Here is a 19279-nt window from a genome sequence, read left to right as displayed (position 1 = left end):
TGTGTTAACTCATAGTTAAGTAATCGTTTTCATGCTCGTCTACGGAGACACGAGTGACATACAAATCTTCAACTGAACTAATTTCGCAGGACTAAATCTTTATCTTTTGTTTCTTTTGCTCCTCTGAGAATATTCTACTTATGTAAGTCATCTAAATATATAAAAGGAAAATGTGACTGATTGACTAATCTAACAACACACAGCTCAAACGACTGGATTGATCGGGCTGTTTGGCATGCAGAAGGCTATTAAAATGACGTATACTTACAACCGTAGAGAAAGGATTTTTGAAAATTCAATACCTAAAGGGGTAAAATAGGGTTTGAAACTTGTGTAGTCCACTAAATCGATAAGGAGATTATGAATGCAAAAATGATGGTTATCTGTCGATAAGTTGCCTACTTAGCGTTGTAAATTATTGTCAAAGATGAGCCTATAATTTTATTGACAAATAATAATGTTGCTAAGTAAATTATCGTCAGATTAGAGATAGATTGGTTATTATTAATTTGGTCCGTAATATCAGAGTGAACGATAATTATTGTAAAGTGGATTGGTTGATTTTTAACTTAGAAATAAATCTGACGTTTTGACAGTTTTTCTTTATCAAAGCATAATTTAAACAGTCACTATCTAAAGATTAAATAAAACAACTGTCAAAACAAATCTTGATAACTCATAATATCATCTCAATTCTTACCCAACATTGTATTACAATAAAAATATTTTAATGATCATATTTCCTGATAAGTAAAAGACGTAACGGATACCTGCCTACTGGTTTTCTCTATTATAAAGTGCCATTACTGAGCTCATGAATTGTAAAGAAGATTGAATTTAAGTCCATTATGTAAGCTTTGTTTTACGAAGCTTCAAGATTTACTTTGGACATGTTTTATACGCGAGGTTAACATAACTTTATGGTTTCTCCTCCGTACCAAAGGCAGCACTTTAATTGCATTGATGAACTGTGAATAAAGGCATGTAAAGACAACTTCCAGGTGCTTACATAATATTGAGTCAATCGCAACTGAAGATATCTTTCTGGACACCTTGTAATTACTACTGTTGTTAACGTAACTGTTTCTTGTGTCTGTTTCTCTTACTTTGCAAATAATGTGTTTCCAAAGTACTTACTTGTAAAAGTTTCCTTGAATAAAAAATCTTTCTAGTTTTCTTTAGTTTACACGACTGCCCAAAAATAGGGTGTAATGTTTTCAGAATAATTTATGTATTTATTATTATTTGCGTATTATACATATAATATGTGAGTTTCTTTGTTCCATCATAACTTCTAAATGTCTTGACAGTTTTGGATGTATGGAGTTCAAAATTATTATTACAATCCTTACATGCTGATTTCCGAGTGACACTGGCTATAAATTTTGAAAAAAAAAAATCAATATAGCAGAGCAGTCGCGGTTTTCTCAAAATATTTTTTTAAATTATTACTTGTTATTTCTATTTCTATAATGTTCGATCAAATCGAGGTGATAGGAAAGTGATTCGCTCGTACAGACTTTATCAATGAACTTTACTTTGCGAAGTGGCACCTCACAGTCACATCCTACGTGAGAATTAGGCTTCAACCGATAAAAAGGCCTTATAAGAAGATCACTCTTCTTATAAGTAGAGCCTCTACTTAATCTACATGACTCCATCAAAATGTAAATGGAATTGATATTAAAAAAAGTGTAAGAGCACGGTCGGAACAAATAGTGCTATTAGGCATTGCACCATAATACTGAATTCCAACAAACCGCGTAACCTTTAAAGGTCATACGCTTGTATAACAACGATTCAATCGGGGTGCTTATACCTTGCCTTGTACTTACTGCAGGCATTTTACTTGCTTAAAATTTTACGCACCAAATAAGTAGGAATGCGGAATGCCATTGAAGAGAAATCTTATACATATCCATATTGCCACTATAAGATTACATTTGTTTCTCTCATTACGCGTATTTAATGCACGATTTTCAGCGTAAACAGTTTCATACAGTTATTTGTATTACAACTTCTAAGAGTCACAGTCTACCTTTCTAGTCTTTTGGTTTCAGCAGTAAGCCGGACGCCCCGTTTTCATTGTCAACCGATCGACGTTTACTGCTGCACATTTCTTTTGTATGGACTTCAACACGCCTCGGTATTGCAGCGCCTAAATGCAGCGGCTCCTTGCGATTCGTTTAAAATTCAAATTCAAATTCAAAATGTTTTTATTCAATTAGACTTTTACAAGTTCTTTCGAATCGTCAAAAGCATCTACCACTGGTTCGTCGTCTGTGCACCTAGTGCCCCCACTAGGTAACGTTGCGTTTTCTGATACGAGTTTACCATTCTTGCATTTTAGGACCCCAACATTTATCGGTTTTTTAACTATGTGCTCTGCCATTACTATTTCAGCTTCGCAACACATTAAGCTACGTCGGTTACTCCTACGGAGCTTCACTTCTAATTTGATCACGTAGAGAAACTTTAAGCATAGCTCTCTCGATCGTCCTCCATCGATATGAGGCTTATAGTTAGCAACCATTTCTCGGATGCATATTATATCACTGACAACAGGCACTGTACGTAGACTTGGATCTTCAAGCACTGAGGATTTTTAGACGAGAAGACATTTCAAAGCTTCCCGAACGCTGCCCAGCCATTTATAATTATTTAGATCAAAATTCTACAAGGTATCTATTCCGAAAGAAAATTAGCTATTGTATAAAGTTGTTTTGTATTAAACAAAGGTAAAGACAACAGATTCTACCAAAACAATGTCCCGCACCATTCACAAATATCTACAGTATAACAATACTTGGTATTGTTTTTTATCTATGTATCAATATTTGTTATTTTGTTCACCTGTTCAACTGCACGACAATGCTTATACAATTATAGATTGGTAAACATTGATATTGGTTGTAGTTTAATAAATCGAAAGTCATGTTGGTAATTGATTTAAGGAGACAATAAGTATTTGATTTTGAAAACTTGTTGAATAGTTGATAATAATGTAGAGCGGAAAACGCCACGAGACAGATCTTCAACTCTATGGTCTGCCTAAATCAGAATAGCTGGTGCTCTAAATTTCTACTACACAGTTGTTTATCTACATTACAATATAACTTCAAATATAATATGCGGATTTTTAGCGAATAGGGAAGGCAAGACTGTCATAGAATTGTAGCGTAAGGTAGATAGCCACCTAAAATCAAAATCAGAATTTATACCTACACTATTTGAACATAAAAACTGTAATGTGAAACTATCTTGTTCTTGGCGTTACAAATCGAAAACAATTTTTTCTAAGCCTTTGGATAATAATAAAATCTTAGGCATGTATTATACAACGCAATACATTTACACATAATACGTATATTGTCTATAGATTTCAAGAATCTAACACCACGGTAGATAGAGGTGTCATGTTTCCAAAAAAAAAATGTCACAGTGAATTATTTTCATAACGCATTGTACGATATAGGTATTCTATTACATATTTACAGTGTATTTCATTTCAAGTATTTATTACTTCCAATGTTAGCTTTTTTGTTGATCCTACGTAGTTTTTTAGTAACTTTATTTTTTATTTTTTCAAAACAAAAAAGTTTCTTCAGGCTCGTAAACACTTCACGGTTTGTCTGAGTAGGTACCTACCTACTATGTTACACACATAGTTTGTAGTCATAGACATGTTTATTGCTTTTATAGTATATTTTAACATTCTAATGGACCTTTACTGACGTATTAGCGGTTGCTTTTTGTTAGTCAATACATTTTGGTCTTATCTATACGTATAATAAAATGGTTTAACAGGTGATGTTCTGTTATGGCTTCACCTTTTTGATCTATCACCAGTGACCATATGCCATGAAGGTCACATGCGATCCGTCATAACAACTGCTATGAGAACAACCTACACTTATTAATTGTGTTTTTGTCTCCATTTATTAAAAATAGTTTTTACTTAAATAAGAAATACGAGACGCGAAGGCCAAAGCAGTGTGAGATTGATTTTCGTAAAATTAAATTTTTCTTGTGTGTGAAAATATAAACTCACGGATGTGTATCTCTACCCATAATACCCAGTAGGCATGGGTAGTATCACTACCCATACCTTATAATTAAAGCAAAAGTGTGTTTGTTAGTTTATTGGTTTGTTGGTTTGTCATTCAAACACGTCACAACGAAGCAGCGTATCGACGGTTTTTGCAGGTTGATATAATTAAAGAACTGGCTTGAACTGGAGAATAATGACTTATGTTACTTTTTCCCGGAACATCAGAAAAAAGATTTTTAAAACCTAAATAACCTAATTATTATTGTTAGCCCACAAAGGCCTCCCTTTCTTCCTTCCACCTGTCTCTGTCTAGGGATATTTGGGGTCAGGCCGGCATATAGGGCATCGAGTTCGTCTCGCCAGCGACGCCTCAGCCTGCCTCGACGTCTTTTTGTCTTTTATGGCATCCAGTGTGTAGTGAGTGGTCTTTGCCCACAGTTCGTCAGGCATGCGCATATAACCTAAACTCAACAAAAAACCTAAATCCACGTGGACGAAGTCGTAGGTATCAGCTAGTACATAATATTATAATGAAGTGATTCTGTGCAGTTTTGCAGAAAAATGCAACTCGAAACCTTTCTCATAGCTATTAATTTGAACACAAAACTTAATTGAATTTCTAAATTCATAAGATTATCTCAATTAGTAACGCGTTGTTATAAATATCTACAGCTGGCCAGACCTCTCTCTGTTACTGACTAAACTATACATACCTATCTACCTACATTCACACATTTCGTAATTGAAAAAATCTCAGTTGTTTATTTTCGATGAAGCAAAAGTTAACTTTTTATTATGTTATGTCTGAGTAAGTACTTTATATTATATTATATTCTAATGAATACTTAGCTACACCTATTTGCGCTTACAGAAATAGATTAACATTTTTTATTTTATTTTATTTTATGTGGAACTTGGTTTTAATATACCGATCTAATAACTGGAGAAAGGCGGTAATCATGCAACACAATTTTTACTGCCGGATTATTTTAATTTCATCAAATTATCTCATTAATTTTTGTGCGATAGAGTCCGTAGTCTTTCTGATCACTTTATTAGACTTACAATATTATTAGTTAATACACTGCGTACATTCCAATGCGTTCCGAGTCCCGCGTGCCACCTATTAACATTATGGTACCTATGGTACATAATATTATGTCAGAAATCTTCACAGAAGTGTAAATAACACTAATACAAAGTTACAACTGACCATTATATTATTTGAAATAGGTAACAAACAGACAGACATTAATTTTTATAAAGGTATATCTGGGTATATTATAATATTCACATAATTAAGTAGGTACTACAATACCAAGTAACAATTGTAGCAATCTATACCTACAGTAATGAGAGTTAGAGTTTAGGAAGCTTAGAGCTGGTGAACAAAACGGTGTAAGTACCTATGTAATTGCACAAAATAAAAAATTTCAAGAGAAGCAAAAAACAGAATGAAAGCTGTTGAAACTTTACTATAATCATAAAGTTTTAATTCTGACAATTTTAGCACACCTCTTTTAAAACAACCTGTTTTGCTTGGAAACGAGTTCAAGTTTTTATTCAGTGATTGGAATCATGAACTTTGGACACTATTTCACTAATTCAATTCAATTTTACTCTTGAAAAAAAATGCATTTTAATCAGAAGTGTAATTACACGGTTTTGTCCGACAGTTTCTCATAATATATTTTCATTTATCGGAATGAATATAATATCAGTCCTCTTTGTTTTTCAGCTGGTCTTTTTTTATCTATGATTATACATACACATGCTTGGCCATGTTACTCAAAAACTCCAGTTTGCGGCATCGATGGACATACTTACAGGAATATATGTGAATTTAATACGGCCAAGTTAATGGACAAAGATTTAGAAATACTGTACGAGGGATCTTGTTTAATGAGGCTTATGTATAAAACCAATAATCAAGATAACAATAGCTCTAAAGAAACGATAAAACTTGCACACCATCGAGTAGGCCCTAAAGAGTACGACCTTACTGTTGTTTTCGGTTGACTAACGAACTCGCAATTTGAATACATTTTGAATACATCAAACATAATGTTGCTGTTTTATCAATGTATCTAGGAATTATTAATATCTAAATATATAAAAGGAAAAGGTGACTGACTGACTGACTGATATACACCTATATAGCAGGTAGGTATATCAACGCACAGCTCAAACTACTGGATGGATCGGGCGTTTTGACATGCAGATAGCTATTATAATCTTAGACATCCACTAATAAAAAATTGTTGAAAATTCAACCCCTAAGGGGTTTAAATAGGGGTTTGAAATTTCTGTAATCCACGCGGACGGTGTCGGGGGCTTAAGCTAGTTCGTTAATATAAGTAAATATTAAAAGAAAAACTAACTATGGCCTCGAATCCATCCGCGAAAATTTTGCTTTTTAATAATCTTATGGGATTCTTTAATTTTCCAGGATAAAATGTATCCTGCATCCATCTTCAGGACTTCAGGATGTCAGTTATCTCTATGTCAAATAACATCTTGATTGATTCACCGGTTGAGCCGTGATAAGTTAACAGACAGACACTTTCGCATTCATAATATTAGTATGGATGTGTTTCATAGTAAAAATTAATAATAATATTAAGAGTATTAATAAAAATAAATGACGTCATAATAATTATTAGTATCGTTTATTGATGATCCAGTTTGAATTCCTACTGAGTTTGAATGAAATGAAATAATATGCTTTATTGTACACCATTGTAAAAAAAAGACAAAAGTGAAACATTTCAGGTTTGTACTATCAACTGAAATGTTGGAGGGAGGATAATTATGTTTTACAAAAATGGAGGATGGATTATTAAGAGTTCATGTTCAAGAACTTAAGAATTTATATTCCACGCAGTTTATGTTATAAGCGCGCTTTTAACGTTAATAGCTATTATGATAAGGCGTTGCTAATTTTTAACATTTTTAAAAAACCGGCCAAGTGCGAGTCAACCTTGCGCACCGAGGGTTCCATACTCGGCTATGTGTTTCCGACATCTATATATGGGTCAAAAATCTGTAGTTAAGTCAGTAGGGTTTTAACTGGGCATAGCATATTATAGTACAGTAGGGCCACTAAAAATTGTGAAATAAAAAATTTTCAAAAGAAAAATAAAACCGACTTCAAAAACCAAAAACACTAAAAAGTAGAAAATAATTTTTGTTTAGCTACACATGTAATGTACCTAGGTATGAAGTCGGGCGAGCTTCACTCTTGGATTTCTAATTTTGTTTTAATATGCTCGCTCGACTTACATGTGTAGCTAAACAAAAATTATTTTCTACTTTTTAGTGTTTTTGGTTTTTGAAGTCGGTTTTATTTTTCTTTTGAATTTTTTTTTAAAGTAACTATTGTTTTATTTAAGTAAATGACATAATATTTTATAATTATCTCAAAGATACATTCAGTGTTAAATTATTGCTACATTTCAGCAGTGAATTAGGCAATCTCTAGAGTAAGGATCTTCATCTGTTGTTCCGAAGTAATAATCAAAGTGAAATAGATTTTGATTGCTATCAGATGATCCAGACAAGACTTTGAATGGAGAGCAACGTCCCTTATATTTCGCCCGGAGTCTGTTATCATATTTTTTCATCGCATATTCCAGCTGGCATTCATTGTGATACGTTTTCCCGTTGTTAGCGCAAACAGGGGCATAGATTTGGCATATTTTTTTGCATTTACCCTCGTGTAGCACGGAAAGTGTAGGTTTCCTTTTCTGTGCCTGCCAAAATAGAATTCTCGTTGCGTAGTTTTCGAAATCTGATCCGCATAAGTATCCATATATGTATTTCTGTATGGGTTTAGGTAACACACTCACACTTTCATTATGATTAATTAACACCATCCAAATAACTGAAAAATAAAATAAAACAACTGATAGTCTTTCAAACACTTGTTTGTGTAAGTACTTAGCGGTACTGTTTCTGCTGAACACACTAAATTGACAGGTCAAGTTAGTAAAATCCTTTTCACAATGATACCTGACGAAAGCACTACTTAAGTAGGTACTTTTTTAGACTTTAGTACTTATTTAGTTTAGCTTCGAAATAAATATGCTCACTGAAACAGAATCTCAAAAACGATAATTTTAATAGATTTTCTTTTACTTACTCAGTTTAATTGCTTTATTTACTTCCATTATAATTGATATAAATTTATCTAATGTTTACACATAAATATTGATAGATTTAACTCTAAAAATGATTTAACAATAATTAGCTGTATTTTTTCACAATCAGCAGGCGTGGCGACTCATGTTAAGTGTAAGCCTTACCTACAGAAAAACGAGAAAAAACTAATTACAATTCAATTTGTTTTGAAACAGCATTGAAATCTCAATCACAGATTACAACTATTTTACATAGATTTATATAAAACTGTAAATGTTAGTTAATCGATCCGAGTAGGTATTTGAGTATTACAATTCCAATTATACCGTGTACCTACCTATTTATTCAATTTAACCAAATCCATCAAAACATAAGTAAAGGTGGGGAGGATAACAAGTGTATATGGAATACATTGATTTTAGGCTAATCTTTAATCCTCATGGACTAATATTACTGCTTATATAAAAGCTACCTAAAAATTTGTACATTGTACAGTAAAACTGATCGACTAAGAGCCAGCGCGTGCCAGACCTTTGTTAATTCATAAAAGCTGAAATATTCTCTGTGTAAAAATTAATAATGGTAAACCAAATGATTTTGAAATAATACCGATACAGTAGGTACATTATATTGTGGTCAATTATTATGCATGCTTACAGAATTATTGGTAACATGAGTAATTAGTTTTAAGGACTTTTACAGTTAATTTATAAAAAAACATCTGTCTGCTATAATGTCGTTAGTGTTGATAGCTTCGACGTAGTGTTTATTCTCGCAGATAGATCTTTACCCACCTCATTATAACTTTATGGGCTACATAATAACATAAGGTGCTACATGCTACAAGTAATCAAGCGTTTTTAGTTCCCACGTTACCCGATCCAAGCGGTATAATGATACAATAAGTAATTTTCTTATTATTTCTTATGTGTAAGAACAACATTATAAATAAACGAATTAGTCTAATCAAAAACCTTTAGGTAACTATCAATTCAAAAATCATTTCAAGTGATTCCTTTGAATTGTTATCTACCTATTATGTCCATATCATTATGTTAGTATATGACCATGTTGCATATGCATGTTATGATCTCAATTGAACAATGAGAACTCTCAAGCATGCAAGTTTCCTCACGATATTTCCCTTCACAGTTAAAGCAAATGATACTTAAAAAGTTATCGGTGCGTACCCGGGATCGAACCCCCGATTTCCCAAACCACGTAACGTTTTAACCACGAGGCTACCGTGGTTAACAGTGGCATTAGAGAATACCTAATAGTAAATCAATAGTTACGTAATATAGAAAAGCAATTGTTTATTCTCAGATGTTGCCCGCAGGTCCATCGCGTGGGTGTCTCATGTTTGGAGCACTTGTTTCGAAACAAGATGATACGAATCTCACTTGTTTTCTAGTCCTCAGCATACGTAATTCCATACCCGTGCTCCGTAACACTCCGCCCATGCACATATATGATGAAATTTGGACCACCTACCTGAATACTATACCTATCTACTGATTTTCTTCTACGCTCATGTCGGTCACTACATCGGTCACGCGCTTACTACAGGCATCGCAGTCCACGCTGACATATTATAAGCGTAGGAATTATTTAGGCGTATCAGTCATCCCTTCGTTGAGTAAAAAATTAACAAACATTTTTCCAATCAGAATAAATAGTAGTGCGTGTGTCAGTCTTTTACCTTGATGGGTATGAAGAATAGAGATTACCAATTGCATCTCGGAGACAGGCATAGACACAGAATCTATACTAATAAATAAAATTGGAGTGTCTGTCTGTAATTTCGAAATAACTACCTCATATTAAGCTCATAGGGTTATTTGAACGATACCTTAACTGAATCACACGTTTTTAAAATTTTTGTCTGTCTGTCTGTCTGTCTGTCTGTCTGTTTGAAAAGGCTAATCTTTGGAACGGCTGAACCGATTTTGACGGGATTTTCACAGACAAGTAGAGGATTGACCAGGGTGTAACATAGGCTACTTTTTTAACCGACTTTCAAAAAGGGAGTTGTGTTTTTCTACCTATGTACACCGAAATCTCTGAGATTTCTGAACCGATTTGCGTAATTTTTTTTTTAATCGATAGAGGAACTTTGCGACATTGTTTCATAAAAAATTTGGATTCCAACTCCTCAATCCTGATGCTGCAGGGGATCTGACCAATCCACGCGGGCGAAGCTGCGGGCATCAGCTAGTACATAATATAATAGGTTGTATATTACTTTTTATCCCAGAAAATTCTCATACATTTTCAAACAACTTAAATACACGGGGACGAAAATCGCGGGTATTTTCTAGTTAAACATAAGTCTAATTAAGAACCGTTAATATATTCTTTTGAACAAGATGCTGATTGCCAGATGATTATTATAGAACCCAGATGTGTACCTACCTACTAGGTCTAGTTTTAGTCTCTACTCCTACCTCTTCCATGTAAGTGCATTCCATGTTAGAATGCACGCTCGTATAACTGTTACCTATATCCATTAGCTGTATGGGTACCTATTTGTTTATCATACCTATTATTTTAAAATATGCTACGTAGGTTTCGTTTTAAAGTGGTTTCGTTTAAACAACAAACAAATATGTTCCAACTTAATCTCGATTTTCGGTTGGTAGCTTACAGAAAACTTTACGCAAAACATAAAATTAACTCGGTTTTTTTAATATTTTTTTTCTAAATTCTTAAAAGGTAATGTGGCATGGTGCCAAAAAGTAAATAGCGTCGATTTTATGACGTTGAGCCTCAAAACTCAAATATTAACTAAGTACACATTACGTTATCTATACATATAATAAAATTGTAGAAAAGTGGTGTCTGTACAATGGAAATGTATAAAAAAAAGTAGCAGGGGTTGTTATTATATCGATTCCGAACCCGAAATTGTAATTAATTTTTTTTTTTGTCTGTTTGTCTGTGTGTTTGTGCACGCTAATATCAGAAACGGCTTATTCGATTTAGATACGGTTTTCACTAATATATTGTAGTAAGCTTCACTTAACATTTAGTGTTTATTTCATGTCAATCGGTTCATAAATAAAAAAGTTATGTCAATTTAAAGAATCACGGCGTACTACACGCCTCGCGCCTGAGCGTGGCTATATAAAGCGCTTCCACGCGAACGAAGTCGCGGGCACAGCTAGTTTTGTTAATAAAAATGAATGTAATGTATGTTAAACTTGTGCTCAATTACTTGCTTTTGAAAATACACGTATCTTTGAAATGTTTTTGTTTTATTATAATATTTACGTTGTTAACCACAACTTAACGGTTGAAAGGTGTCATGACCTTTCTTTAAGTGTTGGAAATACGTACGTTGTAAATATACATTCATCCTTGATTTTTATGCAATATACATACATATTACATACATTAAAAGTAAAATAACTCTTGTCAGATACGTACGTATACGTAAATACTTTCATATTAGGGAACACTGTATTAGGTACCTACCAATTTTACTATCTAATAAAGTGTCAGTTTAGAATACCTACTTAGGTATGAATCAGCAGAGTTTTAAGAGCCATCTAGGATAGATTCTTTATTTAGATACCTACTTCTAAAATTTAAACAAATGGGACTGTTAATTAAAAAACTAGCCTGAGGAAATAAGTAGGTATATTATGGTAAAATATTGCTATAAAGGATGGTTTTGTCAATCGAATCGAGTTATTAGTGATAAGATAAAATTTAAACGCTAAGATAATATTAACTTACAGTTACAAAGGTATGAAATTTGGCAGGTAGGTAGGCCTTATAGCACAAATACAGAAATAAATCTGAAAACCCCGAATTTGTGGTTACATCATTTAAAAAAAAATGTGTTTTAATTTTAAAAGTAAGATAACTATACCAAGTGGGGTATCATATGAAAGGGCTTTACCTGTACATTCCAAAACAGATTTTTATTTATTTTTATGTATAAGAGTTTTTGATTTATCGTACAAACTGTTGGAAAAAATACCCGAGTACGGAACCCTCAGTGCGCGATTCTTACTCGCACTTGACCGGTTTTTAGGGTTTATTTGATACGCGTCAACTATAAATCTATTTTTAACGAGGCAAATGGAATAAGACATGTACCTACCTATAATAATTTTACGAGTAAAAGCTTGTACTGCATTAACATAGCAAGAACCGTAAGCTGTCAGTATCGCTAACATAAACATTTCTCAAGCATAATCAAGTTTGATATGCATCTAATAAGGAACTAATATAAACAAGAAAAAGCTGATGAACTTTGAACGTGGAAGAATCAATGCACGCCGGATGTAGGAGAAAATTTCTCATGTCCTAACTTCTAATTATATTTGACCGCGGATTTCCACGTAGCTATGATAGTACTACATAGGTATTGATATAACCAAGTTTGGAAGCACGTTTTGCATTCAGCTGCTAGCAAGATAGTATGATGATTTGTTATAAACAATTGTTATAAAAAATTGTTGTGTTGTTCCGAACCAGTGGTAGATGCTTTTGACGATTCAAAAGAACTTGTAAAAGTCTAATTGAATAAAAATATTTTGAATTTTGATTTTTTTTTTTGAATTTATATTGCTACATGTTATTAGCTAATAAGCGAATTAGCTATTTATTTTTTAAAAGTGTAATATGTCGAGTTTCTTGCCCGCTCTTCTCAATATAATATGCTATACAAGCAATCTTGACATTTATAGGCTAAAACATCGATGTAAATGTCTTTGGGTAAGAACCATAATATTTTGGTCTAGACGAACTAAAATAACTATTTTAATTAAATTATATATTTATACGTAATTCAAAATCAGTTGGAAGTAAAATTTCTTGCTATTGAAAATCACCTAATGAAGTATGTAATTTTTTTGATTTCTTCACGTTCGACAACGATTGATACTTAATTATTAAGTAATCAAAATATTGTAGTAAGCCAATAGAATTTAATATCTGTTATTTTATCTATGTAGAACAGGATTAATAACATTTGGTCTACATTGAGTTTTATATTTTAGTTTGCGTAATCTTAATATTATATCGAACGGTTAAGCCGACAATGAAGATTTTATGTAAGTAATGTTTAAGGCTACCGGTGTCACACGGTAGGTACCTATTACTTTTTCGGAACCACTTACCTACTATAAATATTTTTCTCGTTGTTCCTATTCCCTAGTAGGTCGAGTATGTCATTAACAAGCAATTTACTAAATAGCTTCACGATAGTAGCGTGAATGAGTATATTATTAGGTATTTTATCAGTCAGATGTAATTTTAAATGTACAATGCGAGCTATTGTAATAAAAAATTAAGCTTGAAACACACACAACGCGAGGCGGCAGCCTGTCCAAGACCATCTCCTAGAAGTTGATGAAATTGTATGAAGGTACTCACACTGCAAAACTAAAACCACGCTCCTCCAGCAAAGTGACGTGTTTCATACCGTTCTTTTTATTACAAATAGTAAGCACACAAGGCCCTTTCATAATACTTGCAGTGCTCATCCTAAAATTCTACGACATTACACAACGCATCGTGCACCGTGGGAATTAACACGGGAATCGCATTGATGTGTGACGTCGTTGGTGTTGTGGCAGAGTCCATAGGTAAGAGTGTGACCCAGTGTGATCGCATAGTAGCGACGCGTTGTGTTTGTTTCAGCCTTTATCTGTTAACAATTTTCTTCCGCTAAGACGTATGGATTGTAAGTGTTAGTTCACTCTGGTATAGTGTCAAGGCTAGATAATTGTACCTATATCATCTCTGCGTGAAAAAACCTTGACAGGGCTATATTTGATTAGCCTCAACTTTTATAGGCAGCTAGGTGCTTAAATAAATTTTTGTTTGTTTTGCTGAATGCCAAGAAAGGCTAACTTTCTTGGCTGCATAAGCGATCAAGGTCACAATGAACATCTATTCATTAGGCCAATCACCTTATAAGTAAGTATTTCTGAGGCTTCGTAAACCAAATTTGGAGGCTATTACACTAAACTGAACAGTCATCATTGGCGGTCAATACAAATTGAAAATCCTCACCGAGTTATGAATTTTTTGAAGAAAAATTTTGTTCCAAGTCTTCGTCATTTTCGATAACTTCAAATCCATCCATACTATTATAAACGCGAAAGTATGTCTGTCTGTCTGTCTGTCTACTGACTTTTTACGGTCCATCCCTTTATTTAACCGATTTTAACGTGTATGGAGATTCATACCGGGAACGGAAATAGATTATTTTATATCTCGCGAAATTAAATAGTTCCTATCAGATTTTTTAAACATAAATCCACGCAGATTATTATATATTTTATTAAAAGGTTTAAGGTTTTAAGTTTTAGGTTCATTGTTTTAATAATTTAGATTTTAGATGTTCAGAATAAATTTTCGATTACCTTAGCGACAAAGTTAAATTAAAGTTTTTTTAAAATAGCAAACGCGCCTTGTAGACGAAAGAAGATGCCAAGTCAACGACAAAGGCGCTAAAGCACCACAATACATTTGAAACGTCCTCTTTGCTGAGCAATACATATCTAGGTACAATGGAATGCAGTTCAAAGTATAGCGAAGGTACAATCATTCAACACTTCTATTTTATGTTCACCTTGTAGTTATCTATTAGGTATTCCTAGCAACTTTCAAAGAGGTATAATTTAGTGCACTATACAACTTCAAAGTAAGAAGCAAGTTGTTCTGCGCACCTGTGCGGTCAAGGTCAGAGTTCTTTTGAAGTGAAACTTCTTTAGGCGCAACTTGAGAGTAACTCAAGTCTTATCCCGAACGAAAGTAACGTTTGCGTCACTGCCGCCAAACAGAACTGTTGCTTTTAGGCCGCCATCTTTTAACGAAGTGTTTTAAAGTACCAAATAAATAATTAGTGCAATAGAACAAAAGCTCTTTCTAGATAATATAATAAAAAAAAACTCGAGTTTAGTTTTCTACAACCGCATGTAAAGCTTACACACACTATTTTTTTTTTGACGGCATGTGCATTGTGCACGTTAAATGTTAATACTAAATACGTAGATACTATTATAAATAGATATTGTTTTGAACCAACAAGTGTGATGCAGTTATTGTAAAGTTGTTTAACTTGAAACAATAACAAAGAAAGAGAACTTGGCTATAATAGAAGAACTTGGCTAAATAATAGATACAGGTTCGAAATCAATATCTAGATAAGTACCGTATTTATTCTGTCATCCTTAGGAGTAAAACAACATGATGGAATGTGGTTCGTAAGTATACGGTGCTATACTATAAAGCGCAAGCCACACCGCGAGCTAAGCTAACGTCTTTTCATACTTCGGCTCGTATCGCGAACTACAAAGCAAAACTAGGCGAAGTAACTGAACTATGTGAGCTAGATAACCCAACGTTGGCAGCTAAGCTGGCATTTCCTGAACATTTCCATAAACCGACAACACACAACCGCTACGTGAAAGGCAAGCGTCGATTGGTAGCCTGTCACGACACTTAAATCCTTTGTTGCTTGGTTTCCCGTGTGAACCCAGATAGTTCAGATTGTTTAGCTTTGCTGAGCTCATAAGTTGGGTATAAGCTAAGTTACACAAATTAAACTAAATGAAGTTAGCTTAGCTTAGCTCACTGTGTGGTCTGCACTTAACTGTGTAACTGTAACCTGTTTGATATTCACCTTGCACCGCTTTACTATAATATTGCTAGTGCTGGTATTGTAATAAAGTATTATTACATACGATCTTATCTGCATTCTACACTATTATTTATAATATTCGTGGCTTGAAGTGACAAGGTGCGATAAAAACAAATAAAAAAACGATGAATGGTGTAACGATATACGATTAGGCATGGATTACTGATGACATTATATTTTATCTACGAATGTATCTATACTCAATTAACATTTCGCAATCAGTTCACGTTTTTAGGGTTCCGTACCTCAAAAGGAAAAACGGAACCCTTATAGGATCACTTTGTTGTCTGTCTGTCCGTCCGTCCGTCCGTCGTGTCTGTCAAGAAACCTATAGGGTACTTCCCGTTGACCTAGAATCATGAAATTTGGTAGGTAGGTAGATCTTATAGCACAAGTACAGGAATAAATCTGAAAACCAAGAATTTGTGGTAACATCATTTAAAAAAAATTAAAATGTGTTTCAATTTCAATTCAAGGGTTTTACCTGTACATTCTAAAACAGATTTTTATTTATTTTATGTATCTTTTATGTATGTTTTAGAATGTTACCCGAGTACGGAACCCTCAGTGCGCGAGTCTGCCTCGCACTTGGCCGGTTTTTCAAATATAGGTATAGTACGCGACTGGTCGAGATGGCAATTGGGGTATGAGGCAGGAAGTTGTTTTTACAAATATTTACGTCATATAAGTTTTTTAAGTTTGAGGTAAAAAAAAAAATTTTGCTAAAAAATGTTATCTTGTTCTACAGATATGAGATATGATCATGCAATAATAGTATAATCGATAAAAAACGTGTATCTGCGAGAGACTGGGCGACTCGTTAGCACATGGTATGTAATGTATAACTTCTTATACCTAATATCTCGTAGTCTTGCTGTGCATATGTTCGTTTACTTGATTTCCACTTATATAATGTGCTAACTTTATGCAACATCTAGATTGATTACTGTTGCGAAATCTTTCTTTCTTTCTGTTCCTAACTTAGTGGCTAGGCAGGTATTCACAAACCAATTTTTTTTTTATATGACTGCCCAAAAAAAAGTGTAATATTTTCAGAGTTCATATATAATATTATGTGAGTTTATTTATTCCACCATAACTTCTAAATTCCCAAACAGATATGGATGTATGGAATATTGCTAGAATTCTTCCATTATCCCAAGTGACACGGCTTTAATTTTTTTGAAAAAAAAAATGTAATATGGTGTTTTTTTTATTATTATTTGTCCTAATATACCATGAACAATAAAATATAATAAGTGCACTCTTTATCTCAATTTAAATAAATATTATGTACTTACTGATACATTATGTAGAAAGCTTCAAATCTTATGATAATAAAGATGTAAGTAGGCACTTTGTTGTAATAAAGCTTATCAAGCACAAACGACCCTAATATAAATTACAAAATGGAGGCTTTATCGCAGACGAGTCATGTCCTCCATACAACTAACTGCTACAATTATGTAGAACGACCTTTTTTTTAAAGTAACAAATATCTTAGGTTCATTGGATTCTATACAACTTATCACACATTACTTTTGTATGTACACACTCATTAGACGAAAACATGGTGAGCAAAAATAGTACCTATATTTATATTTCTGGCTTAATCAAGAGTAAGAGAAGAGTTGATCTTATGATTTTTTAGTAAGATTAGAAAAGCTAGACGGCCAGGGGCAAAGGAGGCGAGGATATTATGCGCGCTACCTCGTGCCCCAAATGAGGACATAACACACACAAGGCGTTCGGCATCCCAGAGGGATGTCCAGTAATGCGGCGGTATAGTTGAGACGGCACAGTAGTATGCAAAGTCTTCCTGAGTCGTCTCATCATGACGCAGACGGCTCCGCTGGGTTTTAGTGGGTATTCTGGTAGCCAGTGAGTCCCACATACCCCCCCGGAAGCAGCGTGGTATCTGCTCTGTTTCTGGGAGGGATGCGTAAAAGCATTTCCCAGAGATAAAAAAAAGGTGCATACTGCACACAATTTTCGACCATCATGTATCATAAGGACCCACAAATGCATCCCGGGTCCCAACGATATATACCTAAATATCAACTATACAACCGCAGCTTCAACCGCCACGCGCAGCGAGCTGGGTCCGTACGAAAAAAAGTGATCCTATCAGGGTTCCGTTTTTCCTTTTGAGGTACGGAACCCTAAAAAGGACCCCGGATGACTAACTACGTGAGTATAGCCGTAACAATCTGTACCAACTATACTGTATTCTATTTTCAGATCCTAGGTCCCTACATGCATGCTAAGAAGTACCTAACGAACGCTAACTTGCGTTCAATGACACTACGCGAGGTGTTGACGGTCCCAGCACTTGACACCACGGCCACAGTCACGCTCGACAGCGAGCGGGTCTCACACGACAAAATATATCGGGTTACGAAAAGCCTCGAGGGTTCGCAATAATAGTCAAGAAAAAATGAGTCTTGAGCCTTTTTATTTTCGTATACAACCACTACAATATGTACTTATACATATCTTTACTTAAGCTTACTATAAAAAGAGGTTTGTTGGGGCTCTTTTATTTTTTATTGGAAAATAAAAGAAACATCGGTACTTTTAAATGCATCCTGTGTAACTTTAACTGTGAGGCGTCAAGGTATTTTTAACTAGCTGACGCCCGCGACTTCGTCCGCGTGGATTTAGATTTTTCGAAATCCCGGGAGAACTCTTTGGTTTTCCGGGATAAAAAGTAGCCTATGTGCTAATCCAGGATATTATCTATCTCCATTCCGAATTTCAGCCAAATCCGTCCAGTGGTTTTTGCGTGAAGGAGTAACAAACATACACACACACACACACACACACATACAAACTTTCGCCTTTATAATATTATAGTGTGATTAAAATGTTGTTTGTTTTTTTTTTCATATAAGTAGCTAGCAAACGAGCAGGCGGGTCACCTGATGTTAAGTGATTACCACCGCCCATGCAATCGCAATGCAGCACCGGAGGAATAACCAATGCAATGCATGGCTTTTCAGGAATTTGTTGATCCACCCCTGGAATAATCCCATTTTAAAATGTAGCGAGAATCTAGATTTCACAATTAACATGTGCATGGAAAAAATATCTGGTACAACAGGTGGTCGATTCTTATTTTAAAAGTATTTTTTTTATTAGCATTATGCTAGCGGATTTTATGATTTTTGTAACACTCTGAATATAATATTAATATTAAAATATCCTACGTTTGTTTATGTGTCACATCTTTCTATTTATGTAATACACATTTTCGTTTGAATACGATTAGCAAAAATACTTTAAATTCAAATCCGCATAAAAATCATTTACAAATATAATTTTGTTATTGATATTTATGCTAAATCATTGCTTTGAAAAATAAATAAATTACCTACTTCTATTTTTTGTCAACAGTTTAGTGACGAGTTTGTAAGCGGCTTAGT

General features: G+C 34.0%; 1 protein-coding gene and 2 long non-coding RNA genes across 3 annotated transcripts in view; 1 reads left to right on the top strand and 2 right to left on the bottom strand.

The window, feature by feature from the left end:
* LOC123880809 (cerebellar degeneration-related protein 2-like) overlaps positions 1 to 19279 on the bottom strand; it is a 99568-nt gene that overhangs the window by 67884 nt on the left and 12405 nt on the right. The window lies entirely within an intron of this gene.
* Positions 4715 to 6644, top strand: LOC123880820. The gene is made up of 3 exons (XR_006799354.1): positions 4715 to 4859; positions 5790 to 6042; positions 6501 to 6644. It is a non-coding gene; the product is annotated as an uncharacterized LOC123880820 (long non-coding RNA).
* Positions 7415 to 8413, bottom strand: LOC123880819. Its single transcript, XR_006799353.1, has 2 exons — positions 8193 to 8413; positions 7415 to 7934 (listed from the first exon to the last, which is right to left on the bottom strand). It is a non-coding gene; the product is annotated as an uncharacterized LOC123880819 (long non-coding RNA).

This window comes from Maniola jurtina, chromosome 3 (assembly GCF_905333055.1).
Source record: "Maniola jurtina chromosome 3, ilManJurt1.1, whole genome shotgun sequence".
Lineage (NCBI taxonomy): Eukaryota > Metazoa > Arthropoda > Insecta > Lepidoptera > Nymphalidae > Maniola > Maniola jurtina.
The sequence above is the reverse complement of the archived record's forward strand: the minus strand, read 5'-3'. Positions and strand labels throughout refer to the sequence as shown.